Source organism: Aegilops tauschii, chromosome 6 (genome assembly GCF_002575655.3).
Source record: "Aegilops tauschii subsp. strangulata cultivar AL8/78 chromosome 6, Aet v6.0, whole genome shotgun sequence".
Taxonomy (NCBI): domain Eukaryota; kingdom Viridiplantae; phylum Streptophyta; class Magnoliopsida; order Poales; family Poaceae; genus Aegilops; species Aegilops tauschii.
This window is the reverse complement of record NC_053040.3, coordinates 83,413,840-83,427,172: the sequence shown is the minus strand read 5'-3', so window position 1 is coordinate 83,427,172 and position 13,333 is coordinate 83,413,840.

Below are 13,333 nucleotides of genomic sequence, written 5' to 3'. Positions count from 1 at the left end.
TCCGATTGTCGGAGAGGTATCTCTGGGCCCACTCGGTAATGCACATCACTATAAGCCTTGCAAGCATTGTGATTAATGAGTTAGTTGTGGGATGATGTATTACGGAACGAGTAAAGAGACTTGCCGGTAACGAGATTGAACTAGGTATCGAGATACCGACGATCGAATCTCGGGCAAGTAACATACCGATGACAAAGGGAACAACGTATGTTGTTATGCGGTCTGACCGATAAAGATCTTCGTAGAATATGTGGGAGCCAATATGGGCATCCAGGTCCCGCTATTGGTTATTGACCGGGGAGGTGTCTCGGTCATGTCTACATAGTTCTCGAACTCGAAGGGTCCGCACGCTTAAAGTTACGATGACAGTTATATTATGAGTTTATATGTTTTGATGTACCGAAGGTTGTTCGGAGTCCCGGATGTGATCACGGACATCACGAGGAGTCTCGAAATGGTTGAGACATAAAGATTGATATATTGGACGACTATATTCGGACACCGGAAGTGTTCTGGAGAAGTTTCGGATTAAACCGGAGTGCCGGAGGGTTACCGGAACCCCCCGGGGAAGTATTGGGCCTTAGTGGGCCTTGAGGGGAGAGAGAGGGCAGCAGCCAGGAGGTGGCACGCCCCCTCCCAGGAGGAGTCCTAGTTGGACTAGGAGAGGGCGGCGCAGCCCCCTTTCCCTCTCCCTCTCCCTCTCTTTCCTTCCCCCCTTCTTTTCCTAGTAGGACTAGGAAAGGGGAGTCCTACTCCTACTAGGAGGAGGACTCCCCCCCTCTCCTTGGCGCACCCAAAGGCAGCCAGCCTCCCCCTTGCTCCTTTATATACGGGGGCAGGGGGCACCTCTAGACACACTTGATATACGATATTTTAGCCGTGTGCGGTGCCCCCCTCCACCATATTACACCTCGATAATACCGTTGCGGAGCTTAGGCGAAGCCCTTCGTCGGTGGAACATCATCATCGTCACCACGCCGTCGTGCTGGAAACTCTCCCTCAACACTCAGCTGGATCGGAGTTCGAGGGACGTTCTCGAGCTGAACGTGTGTAGAACTTGGAGGTGTCGTATGTTCGGTACTTGATCGGTCGGATCATGAAGACGTACGACTACATCAACCGCGTTGTGATAACGCTTCCGCTGTCGGTCTACGAGGGTACGTGGACAACACTCTCCCCTCTCGTTGCTATGCATCACCATGATCTTGCGTGTGCGTAGGAAATTTTTTGAAATTACTACGTTCCCCAACAGTGGTATCAGAGCCTGGTTTTATGCGTTGATGCTATGCACGAGTAGAACACAAGTGAGTTGTGGGCGATATAAGTCATACTGCTTACCAGCATGTCATACTTTGGTTCAGCGGTATTGTGAGATGAAGCGGCCCGGACCGACATTACGTGTACGCTTACGCGAGACTGGTTTCATCGTTCGGAGCACTCGTTGCTTAAAGGTGACTGGCGGGTGTCTGTCTCTCTCACTTTAGTTGAACCGAGTGTGGCTACGCCCGGTCCTTGCGAAGGTTAAAACAGCACCAACTTGACAAACTATCGTTGTGGTTTTGATGCATAGGTAAGAACGGTTGTTGCTAAGCCCGTAGCAGCCACGTAAAACTTGCAACAACAAAGTAGAGGACGTCTAACTTGTTTTTGCAGGGCATGTTGTGATGTGATATGGTCAAGACATGATGTGATATAATTTGTTGTATGAGATGATCATGTTTTGTAACCGAGTTATCGGCAACTGGCAGGAGCCATATGGTTGTCGCTTTATTGTATGAGATGCAATCACCATGTAATAGTTTTACTTTATCACTAAGCAGTAGCGATAGTCATAAAAGCAAGTAGTTGGCGAGACGACAACGATACTACGATGAAGATCAAGGTGTCGCGCCGGTGACGATGGTGATCATGACGGTGCTTCGGAGATGGAGATCACAAGCACGGTGCTTCGGAGATGGAGATCACAAGCACAAGATGATGATGGCCATATCATATCACTTATATTCATTGCATGTGATGTTAATCCTTTATGCATCTTATCTTGCTTTGATTGACGGTAGCATTATAAGATGATCTCTCACTAAAATTTCAAGATAAAAGTGTTCTCCCTGAGTATGCACCGTTGCGAAAGTTCTTCGTGCTGAGACACCACGTGTTAATCGGGTGCGATAGGCTCTACGTTCAAATACAACGGGTGCAAAACAGTTGCACACGCGGGATACTCAGGTTAAACTTGACGAGCCTAGCATATACAGATATGGCCTCGGAACACAGAGACCGAAAGGTCGAGCGTGAATCATATAGTAGATATGATCAACATAGTGATGTTCACCATTGAAACTATTCCATCTCACGTGTTAATCGGACATGGTTTAGTTGCTTTGGATCACGTAATCACTTAGATGATTAGAGGGATGTCTATCTAAGTGGGAGTTCTTAAGTAATATGATTAATTGAACTTAAATTTATCATGAACTTAGTACCTGATAGTATCTTGCTTGTCTATGTTAATTGTAGATAAATGGCCCGTGCTGTTGTTCCGTTGAATTTTAATGCGTTCCTTGAGAAAGCTAAGTTGAAAGATGATGGTAGCAATTACACGGACTGGATCCGTAACTTGAGGATTATCCTCATTGCTGCACAGAAGAATTACGTCCTAGAAGCACCGCTAGGTGCCAGGCCTCCTGCAAGAGCGACGCCAGAAGTTATGAACGTCTGGCAGAGCAAAGCTGATGACTACTCAATAGTTCAGTGTGCCATGCTTTACGGCTTAGAACCGGGTCTTCAACGACGTTTTGAACGTCATGGAGCATATGAGATGTTCCAGGAGTTGAAGTTAATATTTCAAGCAAATGCCCGGATTGAGAGATATGAAGTCTCCAATAAGTTCTATAGCTGCAAGATGGAAGAGAATAGTTCTGTCAGTGAGCATATACTCAGAATGTCTGGGTATAATAATCACTTGATTCAACTGGGAGTTCAACTTCCGGATGATTGCGTCATTGACAGAATTCTTCAATCACTACCACCAAGCTACAAGAGCTTCGTGATGAACTATAACATGCAAGGGATGGATAAGACAATTCCCGAGCTCTTCGCAATGCTAAAGGCAGCGGAGGTAGAAATCAAAAAGGAGCATCAAGTGTTGATGGTCAGTAAAACCACTAGTTTCAAGAAAAAGGGCAAAGGGAAGAAGAAAAGGAACTTCAAGAAGAACGGCAAGCAAGTTGCTGTTCAGGAGAAGAAATCAAAATCTGGACCTAAGCCTGAAACTGAGTGCTTCTACTGTAAGCAGGCTGGTCACTGGAAGCGGAACTGCCCCAAGTATTTGGCAGATAAGAAGGATGGCAAGGTTAACAAAGGTATATGTGATATACATGTTATTGATGTGTACCTTACTAATACTCGCAGTAGCACCTGGGTATTTGATATTGATTCTGTTGCTAATATTTGCAACTCGAAACAGGGGCTACGGATTAAGCGAAGATTGGCTAAGGACGAGGTGACGATGCGCGTGGGAAATGGTTCCAAAGTCGATGTGATCGCCGTTGGCACGCTACCTCTACATCTACCTTCGGGATTAGTTTTAGACCTAAATAATTGTCATTTGGTGCCAGCGTTGAGCATGAACATTATATCTGGATCTTGTTTAATGCGAGACGGTTATTCATTTAAATCAGAGAATAATGGTTGTTCTATTTATATGAATAATATCTTTTATGGTCATGCACCCTTGAAGAGTGGTCTATTTTTAATGAATCTCGATAGTAGTGATACACATATTCATAATGTCGAAGCCAAAAGATGCAGAGTTAATAATGACAGTGCAACTTATTTGTGGCACTGCCGTTTGGGTCATATCGGTGTAAAGCGCATGAAGAAACTCCATACTGATGGAATTTTGGAATCACTTGATTTTGAATCACTTGGTACTTGCGAACCGTGCCTCATGGGCAAGATGACCAAAACACCGTTCTCCGGAACTATGGAGAGAGCAACAGATTTGTTGGAAATCATACATACAGATGTATGTGGTCCGATGAATATTGAGGCTCGTGGCGGATATCGTTATTTTCTCACCTTCACAGATGATTTGAGCAGATATGGGTATATCTACTTAATGAAACATAAGTCTGAAACATTTGAAAAGTTCAAAGAATTTCAGAGTGAAGTTGAAAATCATCGTAACAAGAAAATAAAATTCCTACGATCTGATCGTGGAGGAGAATATTTAAGTTACGAGTTTGGTCTACATTTGAAACAATGCGGAATAGTTTCGCAACTCACGCCACCCGGAACACCACAGCGTAATGGTGTGTCCGAACGTCGTAATCGTACTTTATTAGATATGGTGCGATCTATGATGTCTCTTACTGATTTACCGCTATCGTTTTGGGGTTATGCTTTAGAGACGGCTGCATTAACTCTAAATAGGACACCATCGAAATTCGTTGAGACGACGCCTTATGAACTATGGTTTGGCAAGAAACCAAAGTTGTCGTATCTTAAAGTTTGGGGTTGCGATGCTTATGTGAAGAAACTTCAACCTGATAAGCTCGAACCTAAATCGGAGAAATGTGTCTTCATAGGATACCCAAAAGAGACTGCTGGGTATACCTTCTATCACAGATCCGAAGGCAAGATATTCGTTGCTAGGAATGGATCCTTTCTAGAGAAGGAGTTTCTCTCGAAAGATGTGAGTGGGAGGAAAGTAGAACTTGATGAGGTAACTGTACCTGCTCCCTTATTGGAAAGTAGATCATCGCAGAAATCAGTTTCTGCGACACCTACACCAATTAGTGAGGAAGTTAATGATAATGATCATGAAACTTCAGATCAAGTTATTACTGAACCTCGTAGGTCAACTAGATCAAGATCCGCACCAGAGTGGTACGGTAATCCTGTTCTGGAGGTCATGTTACTAGACCATGACGAACCTACGAACTATGAAGAAGCGATGGTGAGCCTAGATTCCGCAAAATGGCTTGAAGCCATGAAATCCGAGAAGGGATCCATGTATGAGAACAAAGTATGGACTTTGGTTGACTTGCCCGATGGTCGGCAAGCCATTGAAAACAAATGGATCTTCAAGAAGAAGACTGACGCTGATGGTAATGTTACTGTCTATAAAGCTCGACTTGTTGCGAAAGGTTTTCGACAAGTTCAAGGGATTGACTACGATGAGACCTTCTCACCCGTAGCGATGCTTAAGTCTGTCCGAATCATGTTAGCAATTGCCGCATTTTATGATTATGAAATTTGGCAAATGGATGGCAAAACTGCATTCCTGAATGGATTTCTGGAAGAAGAGTTGTATATGATGCAACCGGAAGGTTTTGTCGATCCAAAGGGAGCTAACAAAGTGTGCAAGCTCCAGTGATCCATTTATGGACTGGTGCAAGCCTCTCGGAGTTGGAATAAACGCTTTGATAGTGTGATCAAAGCATTTGGTTTTATACAGACTTTTGGAGAAGCCTGTATTTACAAGAAAGTGAGTGGGAGCTCGATAGCATTTCTGATATTATATGTGGATGACATATTACTGATTGGAAATGATATAGAATTTCTGGATAGAATAAAGGGATACTTGAATAAGAGTTTTTCAATGAAAGACCTCAGTGAAGCTGCATATATATTAGGCATTAAGATCTATAGAGATAGATCAAGACGCTTAATTGGACTTTCACAAAGCACATACCTTGACAAAGTTTTGAAGAAGTTCAAAATGGATCAATCCAAGAAAGGGTTCTTGCCTGTACTACAAGGTGTGAGATTGAGTAAGACTCAATACCCGACCACTGCAGAAGATAGAGAGAAGATGAAAGATGTTCCCTATGCTTCAGCCATAGGCTCTATCATGTATGCAATGTTGTGTACCAGACCTGATGTGTCCCTTGCTATAAGTTTAGCAGGAAGGTACCAAAGTAATCCAGGAGCGGATCACTGGACAGCGGTCAAGAACATCCTGAAATACCTGAAAAGGACTAAGGATATGTTTCTCGTTTATGGAGGTGACAAAGAGCTCATCGTAAGAGGTTACGTTGATGCAAGCTTTGACACTGATCCGGACGATTCGAAATTGCAAACCGGATACGTATTTACATTGAACGGTGGAGCTGTCAGTTGGTGCAGTTCTAAGCAAAGTGTCGTGGCGGGATCTATGTGTGAAGCAGAATACATAGCTGCTTCGGAAGCAGCAAATGAAGGAGTCTGGATGAAGGAGTTCATATCCTATCTAGGTGTCATACCTAGTACATCGGGACCAATGAAAATCTTTTGTGACAATACTGGTGCAATTGCCTTAGCAAAGGAATCCAGATTTCACAAGAGAACCAAGCACATCAGAAGATGCTTCAATTCCATCCGGGATTTAGTCCAGGTGGGAGACATAGAAGTTTGCAAGATACATACGGATCTGAATGTTGCAGACCCATTGACTAAGCCTCTTCCACGAGCAAAACATGATCAGCACCAAGACTCCATGGGTGTGAGAATCATTACTGTGTAATCCAGATTATTGACTCTAGTGCAAGTGGGAGACTGAAGGAAATATGCCCTAGAGGCAATAATAAAGTATTATTTATTTCCTTATATCATGATAAATGTTTATTATTCATGCTAGAATTGTATTAACCGGAAACATAATACATGTGTGAATACATAGACAAACAGAGTGTCACTAGTATGCCTCTACTTGACTAGCTCGTTAATCAAAGATGGTTATGTTTCCTAGCCATAGACATGAGTTGTCATTTGATTAACGGGATCACCTCATTAGGAGAATGACGTGATTGACATGACCCAATCCGTTAGCTTAGCACCCGATCGTTTAGTATGTTGCTATTGCTTTCTTCATGACTTATACATGTTCCTATGACTATGAGATTATGCAACTCCCGTTTACCGGAGGAACACTTTGTGTGCTACCAAACGTCACAACGTAAATGGGTGATTATAAAGGTGCTCTACAGGTGTCTCCAAAGGTACTTGTTGGGTTGGCGTATTTCGAGATTAGGATTTGTCACTCCGATTGTCGGAGAGGTATCTTTGGGCCCACTCGGTAATGCACATCACTATAAGCCTTGCAAGCATTGTGACTAATGAGTTAGTTGCGGGATGATGTATTACGGAACGAGTAAAGAGACTTGCCGGTAACGAGATTGAACTAGGTATCGAGATACCGACGATCGAATCTCGGGCAAGTAACATACCGATGACAAAGGGAACAACGTATGTTGTTATGCGGTCTGACCGATAAAGATCTTCGTAGAATATGTGGGAGCCAATATGGGCATCCAGGTCCCGCTATTGGTTATTGACCGGAGAGGTGTCTCGGTCATGTCTACATAGTTCTCGAACCCGAAGGGTCCGCACGCTTAAAGTTACGATGATAGTTATATTATGAGTTTATATGTTTTGATGTACCGAAGGTTGTTCGGAGTCCCGGATGTGATCACGAACATCACGAGGAGTCTCGAAATGGTCGAGACATAAAGATTGATATATTGGACGACTATATTCGGACACCGGAAGTGTTCTGGAGAAGTTTCGGATTAAACCGGAGTGCCGGAGGGTTACCGGAACCCCCCGGGGAAGTATTGGGCCTTAGTGGGCCTTGAGGGGAGAGAGAGGGCAGCAGCCAGGAGGTGGCGTGCCCCCTCCCAGGAGGAGTCCTAGTTGGACTAGGAGAGGGGGGCGCAGCCCCCTTTCCCTCTCCCTCTCCCTCTCTTTCCTTCCCCCCTTCTTTTCCTAGTAGGACTAGGAAAGGGGAGTCCTACTCCTACTAGGAGGAGGACTCCCCCCCTCTCCTTGGCGCACCCAAAGGCAGCTGGCCTCCCCCTTGCTCCTTTATATACGGGGGCAGGGGGGCACCTCTAGACACACTTGATATACGATATTTTAGCCGTGTGCGGTGCCCCCCTCCACCATATTACACCTCGATAATACCGTTGCGGAGCTTAGGCGAAGCCCTGCGTCGGTGGAACATCATCATCGTCACCACGCCGTCGTGCTGACGAAAATCTCCCTCAACACTCGGCTGGATCGGAGTTCGAGGGACGTCATCGAGCTGAACGTGTGTAGAACTTTGAGGTGCCGTACGTTCGGTACTTGATCGGTCGGATCGTGAAGACGTACGACTACATCAACCGCGTTGTGATAACGCTTCCGCTGTCGGTCTATGAGGGTACGTGGACAACACTCTCCCCTCTCGTTGCTATGCATCACCATGATCTTGCGTGTGCGTAGGAAAATTTTTGAAATTACTACGTTCCCCAACAATTATTTGATCCTGTCCTAGCGTGCCTTTTCCACCCAGTCTGCCCTTATGCCGCGATTCAGGAACACCAATCGGCTTAAGGTCAGGAATAAAGTCAATACAAAACTCAATGACCTTCTCATTTTCATGGCCCTTGGAGATGCTTCCTTCTAGCCTAGCACGGTTATGAACATATTTCTTTAAGACTTCCATGAACCTCTTAAAGGGAAACATATTGTGTAGAAATACAGAACCCAGAACGTTAATCTCTTCGCATAGGTGAACTAGGACGTGCGTCGTGATGTGGAAGAAGGATAGTGGGAACACCAACTCGAAACTGACAAGACATTGCACCAAATCATTCTCTAACCTTGGTATGATTTCTGGATCGATTACCTTCTGAGAGATTGCCTTGAGGAATGCACATAGCTTCACCATGGTTAATCGAACGTTTTCCGGTAGAAGCCCCCTTAATGCAACCGGAAGGAGTTGCGTCATAATCATGTGGCAGTCATGAGACTTTAGGTTCTGGAACTTCTTCTCTGCCATATTTATTATTCCCTTTATATTTGACGAGAAGTCAGACGGTACCTTCATACTGAGCAGGCATTCAAAGAAGATTTCCTTCTCTTCTTTGGTAAGAGCGTAGCTGGCATGACCCTGATGTATGCAGTCTTTTTCGTGCATACGTTGCTGGTCCTCCCGTGCCTCCGGTGTATCTTTTGTCTTCCCATACACACCCAAGAAGCCAAGCAGGGTCACGCAAAGATTCTTCATCACGTGCATCACGTCGATTGCAGAGCGGACCTCTAGGTCTTTCCAATAGGGCAGGTCCCAAAATATAGATTTCTTCTTCCACATGGGTGCGCGTTCGTCAGCGTCATTCGGAACAGGTTGTCCGCCAAGACCCTTTCCAAAGATTACCTTCAAATCCTTGACCATATCATGTACATCAGCCCTAGTACGGTGGCGAGGCTTCGTCCGGTGACCCGCCTCACCTTTGAAATGCTTGCCTTTCTTTCTTACGGGATGCCTGCTCGGAAGAAATCGAAGATGTCCCAGGTACACATTCTTCTTACAATTATTCAAATATATACTGTCGGTATCATCCAAACAGTGCGTGCATGCGCGGTATCCCTTGTTTATTTGTCCTGAAAGGTTACTGAGAGCAGGCCAATCATTGATGGTCATGAACAGCAATGCCTGTGGGTCAAATTCTTCCTGATCGAGCTCATCCCATGCACGTATACCTTTTCCATTCCATAGCTGTAAGAGTTCTTCAACTAATGACCTTAGGTACACATCAATGTCGTTGCCGGGTTGCTTAGGGCCTTGGATGAGCACTGGCATCATAATGAACTTCCGCTTCATGCACAACCAAGGAGGAAGGTTATATATACATAGAGTCACGGGCCAGGTGCTATGGTTGCTGCTCTGCTCCCCAAAAGGATTAATGCCATCTGCGCTTAGACCAAACCATATGTTCCTTGGGTCACCTGCAAGGTCCTCCCAGTACTTTCTCTCAATTTTTCTTCACTGCGACCCATCAGCGGGTACTCTCAACTTCTCTTCTTTCTTACGGTCTTCTCTGTGCCATCACATCAACTTGGCATGCTCTTTGTTTTGGAACAAACGTTTCAACCGTGGTATTATAGGAGCATACCACATCACCTTGGTAGGAATCTTCTTCCTGGGGCGCTCGCCCTCGACATCACCAGGGTCATTGTAGCTGATCTTATAGCGCAATGCACCGCATACCGGGCATGTGTTAAAATTCTCGTACTCACCGTGGTAGAGGATGCAGTCATTAGGGCATGCATGTATCTTCTGCACCTCTAACCCTAGAGGGCAGACAACCTTCTTTGCTTCGTACGTACTCTCGGGCAATTCGTTGTCCTTTGGAAGCATCTTCTTTAACATTATCAGCAACTTTTCAAATCCCTTGTCAAATACACCATTCTCTGCCTTCCATTGCAGCAATTTCAGTGTGGTGCCCAGCTCTTTCTTGTCAGCTTCGCAATTCGGGTACAACAATTTCTTGTGATCCTCTAACATGCGCTGCAACTTCTTCTTCTCCTTTTCACTTGCGCAGTTTCTCTTTGCATCGGCAATGGCCCGACCTAGATCATCAGCGGGCTCATCTGATGCCTCTTCTTCAGCTTCTTCCCGCATTGCCGGCTCAGCTTCTTCCCCCATTGTTGTATCATCGTATTCAGGGAACCCATGGCCAGGATAGTTCTCGTCGTCCTCTTCTTCTTCATTGTCTTCCATCATAACCTCTCTTTCTCCGTGCTTGGTCCAAACATTATAGTGGGGCATGAAACCGGACTCAAACAGGTGGACATGAATGGTTCTTGACTTAGAGTAATTGGTATGATTCTTACAGCCAGCACATGGATAGGGTATAAAACCATCTGTCCGCTTGTTTGCCTCAGCCGCAAGCAGAAAAGTTTGCACGCCATTAACGAACTGGGGAGAGCATCGGTCATCGTACATCCATTGTCGGCTCATCTTCATTACACAACACCGAATAGACCAAATTAATACAAGTTCATAAATAAAGTTCATACAACACTTAAATGCAACATACAAATAAATCTCTAGCTAAAACATTTAAATGCAACAACAAATGCGATCAAGATCGCAACTAAGGTAACAATTGATCCAACAGCATAATGATACCAAGCCTCACTATCAATCGCATATTTTCTACTTTCTAATCTTCAAGCGCATTTTCTTCATCTTGATCTTGTGATCATCGACGACATCAGCAACATGCAACTCCAATTCCATCTTCTCCCCCTCAATTCTTTTCAAAAAAAATTCAAATACTCGTTTTCTCTTTCAACTAAATTTAACCTCTCGACAATAGGGTCGGTCGGAATTTCCGGTTCACATACCTCCTAGATAAAAATATCTATGTCAACTTGATGGGCATAATTTTTTCATAAACACGAAATGCAACAAATAGTTATAAAAAAGAATATACCACATCCGAATCATAACCCGGACGAGGGCCGATGGGGACGGATATCAAAACCATGGCACTATGTATAACAAACAACATACGGGTAAAATAATTATACGAATAACTATATATATAAATCACACAAACATGAATTTGTTATATAAAAAAGATAAGAACAAGAGGCTCACCACAAGGTGATGCCGTCGACGAGACGATGCGGGCGATCGACGGTGGTTAGGACGGAGACGGGAAGGCACTAAGTAAACCACACCTACATATCCAAACTAAGTGTTATTTTGACCTCAAATTGCATATAAATCAAATACTACCACATATAATTCCTCCCAAAATAAAACCCACAAATCACTATACTTATAGAGCATTGCAAGAGCTAATCTAGCAATGAGAGATGAAAGGACAAAGTTGCTAACCTTTGTGATCACTTGGATGGATGGGGTGCCTTCATATCTTCACAAATCTTGGCAAAAATGGAGTGTAAGCTCGAGAGGAAGAGGAAGAAAACAGAGGAGAGGGGAAAAACAGAGTGCTTCGGCTCGGGCTGGGCGAAGCACTATATATAGTGTGACCTTTAGTACCGGTTGGTTATATGAACCGGGACTAAAGGTTCGTCTCTAGTCCCGGTTCGTGGCATGAACCGGTACTAAAGGTTCTGGCCGGGCCCCAGCCTGACACAAGCCTGCCACCACCTCATTAGTACCGGTTCGTGGCACGAACCGGTACTAAAGGTTCGCCAGGAATCGGTACTAATGAGCGCCGCCTGCCTAGCCGTTGGAACCGGCACTAATGGTCACATTAGTGCCGGTTTAGTTACAAACCGGGACTAATGTGCTTCACATTAGGCCCTTTTTCTACTAGTGTGACCTTGCTTACAGAAAATGCCTTGCTTAGGTAAGGCTCCACTTTAGTTAGGGATAAGAAGAATCAAGGAAGATTATGAGGAAAACTCAAGGTAAGGATGTGAAGCGGAGGCAGTGAAGTCAAAAAGGACAACGGCGACGCTCAAAGAAAAGATCTAGTTAATCCATGCAATTAGTGAGTATACAAAAGAGAAAATTTAAGAAGATCGTAGCGATAAATAGATCATCACTAAGGCCTAAAATCTACCATGAGCCCAAGACAATTTCCCCTCCTATATATTTCCAAGATATGCACTATACAAAGCCAAAAAATTTTAAACCACACCATGAGAGTCCAAACTCATGATGCCAAAGTTACAAAGTCTATTCCACGATATCTACATGGGAAAGGGCTGTCAAGTGTCAACAAACTGATCAGTCTAGCATTGAGCAAGCCCCATATGCCCAACAAAATTAAGAGTGGATGCAATGAACTAGTTTTTTCACCTTTTCTATGAGAGTGGCTCCAATAAACACATACTCTTCTGCAACATACAATTTGATAAATTCATATAGGCTCTTTCATTACCATCTATAGTTTGACAAGCACTTCCAGTAGCATAGAGCGATTAACTTTCTACATTACAAATTAAGACAGCAAAGCACCATAATAATTCATCAAAACAAACTATAAAAGCCTGCCACTTCCCACTGCACAGGAAAGAATCCCCAACAGAATAAGAAATACAATGACAACAATCTTACCGCTTTGTAGTTCATAGACTTGGTTTTGACAATGATGGTGTGAAGCTAAAGTACAACCGAAAACAGGCAGCAATGCATTTATTCTTAAGTTCAGATGTCTTGACCTCCGGTGAAAAAACATCTGCACCCCGATCATCAGGCAACCCCTCTGCTCTGGTGCATTTTTATTCCACCGAGTTTCTTGAATCCCCGAGCAAAAAAGAATCCCTCCGCTGCACCCACAGTTAAAAAGCAATACCCGTGAGGCAACCCCACATCACTTAACCTTTGCGCCCCATAAACAAATGGAAGGTTCCCCCATTTGTTGAAAGGTATGATAGATGTAAAGCAGGGTAAGATCATACAAAAGTAATGCCGACCACAAGGAACAAAGAGGTTCCAAAGCCGGCCAAAAGGAACATAAGTAACACCTAACATATTATTGCTAGACAGAGTCACCACAATTGGTCAATCTCCTAGTACAAACAACTAAGTGTCTCTTACATA